At 45.4% G+C, this 3,826-nt stretch overlaps 1 long non-coding RNA gene across 1 annotated transcript; it reads right to left on the bottom strand.

Annotated features, from left to right (window-relative positions):
- Nucleotides 1–30: 30 nt before the first annotated feature.
- Nucleotides 31–2,952, bottom strand: LOC121918086. The gene is made up of 3 exons (XR_006101153.1): nucleotides 2,786–2,952; nucleotides 1,279–1,551; nucleotides 31–818 (listed from the first exon to the last, which is right to left on the bottom strand). It is a non-coding gene; the product is annotated as an uncharacterized LOC121918086 (long non-coding RNA).
- Between the last annotated feature and the right edge of the window lie 874 nt (nucleotides 2,953–3,826).

Below are 3,826 nucleotides of genomic sequence, written 5' to 3'. Positions count from 1 at the left end.
TACTGACAGGATTCGCAGCAAAAGCTTGGTATCTTTTTAGCTGAAGGGATGGCAGTGTGATGTTAGGAATCAGAGCTTGCAAAGTGTTCATCACACACAGAGAGAAATCACCAACCTATCTGTGAGCAATTGGTTCTCATTAAGAAAAAATAAACAGCCTTCATTAAAAAGACTATGCTGTCTTAAAGATTACCAAATTTCTTATACTGTAGTATTAACTTGCACGGACTATAGCTCACTTCATCAGATGCATGTCATGTTATCCAGCATGTCATTCTTAGATAGTCAGGCATCATAATGATGAAGCCATCTATGCCCTGAGAGTCCAGCGCAGGTACTGGCAAGGTAGAGGTTTCATCACTTTGGCCCTCACTACAAACAGCTGTAATGATGATCCATTTAACAACGTGTTACCTCATACTTAACTCCATCGGCCCAAGTGTAAGTTCCTCATCCATGCATGAGACCCTCTGAAAACATGTCCTTCAAAATTAAAAAGTAGTTCATCAATATATCTACCCAAAAAGGTGTTTTAATACCAACAAAATAATCCTTTTTGAGGAGGGGGGGGCATGGATGTGCAGATGTGGCTTAAGACCTGGGCATGGGATGGGACAAGAGATCAATGGGAAAGGAACAGAAAAAGCAACCATCTGGATCCAGAGTCAATGTCAGGGGATGAGAGGGGCCTGACACATTGAGCGCTTTGAAGCTCATGAAGCCAAAAATTAAATATACCCATCTTATAAACATTGCTCCCTTGAAAACATGCTGTTCCTTCTCCCTCATATAATCCATGAACTTTTTCACCTTCATAACTACAAGGAAAGCAAACAAAAGATGAAAACCAACATGTGATAAAGCAGTAAACAAATATAATTATGATTTGTATAAACTGGTCTGAAACAAAGAAAGTACAATGATCACTTGAAAATACTAATTTTTTAACCTTAAAATTCACTGTGACAGGAAAATTAAAAGCCTCAGGAAGGAAACTGAAGGGAAAAAACACCTGTATGCCTCCTGTTACCAGACCCCTTGAAACCTGTCCATAAACCACAGGTTAAGAACCCCTGGATTAATAACTATTAATAAGTAATTATTACTCATTACTAACTAATTGCTACATTAATCATAATTATTAAAAATTATAATTTGGAATAGTTTGAAATCATTGGAAGTGTTGGAGGAGGTATGAGTATAAATGACACATCAAAGTGGCATCACACAAACCAGTCCTAGTGAAATACCCTGCTTTCTGTTAACTTCTTAGATTACCTTTCAACAATGAGTCAAGTGAGAACAGGCTCCTCAGACTCCATGGGTTCTGGGACTGGAAGCACTTCTGGCTCTTTCGGTTCTTCTTTGGCAACCAAGGGAGCTGCCAGTTGTTCATCCGCTTGATTTGCAGCTGGCAGAATGGTCTGTATGGAAGTGCCAGTGTCAAGAGAAGCATCATGTGCAGGTGGAGGCAAAGGCCTCTCTCTCTTTTTACTGTCTTTCTTCTTATCTTTATCCATTGCTGCAAGACGAGGTACAGCTGCTTCTTTTCTGTGGGGGGAAAGGGGCATGATATTTAGACATCTCTCAGATGGCTATGTCACCCTCCTCTTGCCAAGAAACAAGTTCAAATTCTGTTGTAAACTATCTAATGGAGAGACCAAAGACGACAAAGCATTTTATTTACAGTGGTATCCTCATCATATAGGTACCATGGGATGAATTCTTCTCATGACCTAGACTATAAAGCACCATTCCATAGGATTACCGGATTAAAAACTGTACCTTTAATGGTTGTGTAAATGACAAAATTTCAGGTGTTGTTTGTCATGCAAAGAGGGAACCAGCAACATCTGCTGAAATTCCCTCTTCTATACAACCACTAAAAGTACATTAACTATAGAAAAGGATCTTTATTACAGCCATAGACCAGCGCTGATAAAAAGAGAGAGAGAAAATAAAAGAAGGTAAAAACAGAATTTAAAACAGTAAAGTATCATTTCATTACATTAACTACCTCCAGTTTTCCATCTGGGAAGACTACTATTGTGCCACTAACCTAGATGACACAAGGCTCCTCTCACTTCTCTATAAGAAGCATGGGTTTACATTGCTGTGAATGTTTTCAGCCTTCCTTTGGTGACACACACACACTTCCCTGGCTTTCCTCCTCTTGGCTGCTTTCTCCTGGGAGAAGGCCGAGAGAAAGCCTTTGGGAGTGATGGAGGACATGGAGGACATGCCCTGGAAAAGGAGGACATGGGGTCAGGCAGGCCTCTGGCCCCAGCCTCCTCCTTTCTCTCTCTCTCTCTTGTATGTCTGTGTCTGGCATCTTCAGAGGACGCTGGCATGGAGAGAGTGGGCATAGAGACTGTTCTTTATGGGGAAGGAAGGGGTTGCCAGGTCCCTCTGTGGACTCTTCTGCTTTTGAAGGGCAAAGGCTCAGGGGTAATGCTTCCTTCTCTGCTGGGAATACCCCTGACTCTGGGTAGGTTTCATTTGCATTTGCTGGCTCTTGGTTTTGGTGTTTTTCAGGACTGGACGCCAAACTTTGCTCCAAAACACACTGCAGAAGTAATGCAGTCTGAGACCGCTTTAACTGCGCGGGCTCAATGCTAGGGAATTCTGGGAAATGTAGTTTCTTCTGGCCCCAGAGGTCCCTGACACAGAAGGCTGTGTCTCACAAAACTACACTTCCCAGAATTCCCTAGCATTGAGCCAGGGCAGTTCAAGCAGTCTCAGTCTGGATTATTCCTGCTGCAGTGTGTTTTGGACCTTTGCTTACTTTAAGCCGGGTTTCCTCTTTCCTGTAGAAGTTGTCCAGGTGTTTGTGGAGTTCAATGGCTTCCCTCTGCATTCTGGCCTGAAAGTGGTTGCCATGGTCCAGAGGTTCAGTGTTTTATGCCCAGGACTGTTTATGACCTGTGCTGCTGCTGCTGCTGCTGCTGCTGCTTTTTCTGGCTGACCCAGTCGGCAGGGTCTCTCTCATGCTCCTTCATTCAGAGACAGAGACCCAAAGGAAGCCGGTGGGAGGGGCCAAGGGCGGGGCCATGCAAATTTGGGACACATGGGGAGAGAGGAGAAAATGTACAGTAATTCACCCAGTCTTGCAATTCCAGTGCGATGGCCAGACGGTGGCGCTGTTCCCTTGCCCCAAGCCTGACGCTCCGCCTCCCTCCCAGCAGCCATGGAACGGAGACAAGCAGCTAGTGCTACCCAAGGCTCAGAGGAGCAGTGGGTGGGTTTAAGGGCGGGGCCATGCAAATGTTGAACCAATAGGAAGGGAGGAGAACCCAAAATCTCTCCTTGGGCCTAGAGTCCCCCTGAAAGGGAGGCTGTGAGAGAGGGGGTATGGCTGGGGGTCGTGGAGAGGGCCAAGGGGGGAGGGGAGCAGAGGGGGAGACAGGCGGAGGGAGGGATGGGGGTCAGGCAAGGTCTCACTGTGACCTTGAAGGACCTCCCAAGGAGTGAGGTTCCTGGGCAGCAAAGAACTTGGTTAAGACTTTTACAGTTGTTCCTGGTTTCTGTGAAAGTTGTTCCCTGAAACTGCAAGTTTTTTGTTTTCTGTGTGCTTTGCTTTCTGTGTGCTTTGCTTATGGCAGTGCATAGAGCTTGGCTAGTTCTTCTCAGCCCTTTTGTATCTTGATGCAGCAAAGAAGGCATCAGAGCTATGGCCCCAGCAGCTTCCTCCTTCCTTGGTCCTTTGTTTCCTGCTCTGTTCTTGGAGGCCTTCCTTGAGGGAGCCTTGGACAAAAGACTTTGCAGCGCCCTCTCAGAGAAAAAGGGAGGAGGAGAAGGAGCCTCTGTGGATGATGGGCTCAAGAGT

This window comes from Sceloporus undulatus, unplaced genomic scaffold, assembly GCF_019175285.1.
Source record: "Sceloporus undulatus isolate JIND9_A2432 ecotype Alabama unplaced genomic scaffold, SceUnd_v1.1 scaffold_4016, whole genome shotgun sequence".
In the NCBI taxonomy this organism is placed as follows: Eukaryota; Metazoa; Chordata; class Lepidosauria; order Squamata; family Phrynosomatidae; genus Sceloporus; species Sceloporus undulatus.
This window is presented reverse-complemented; position numbering and strand designations above follow the sequence as displayed.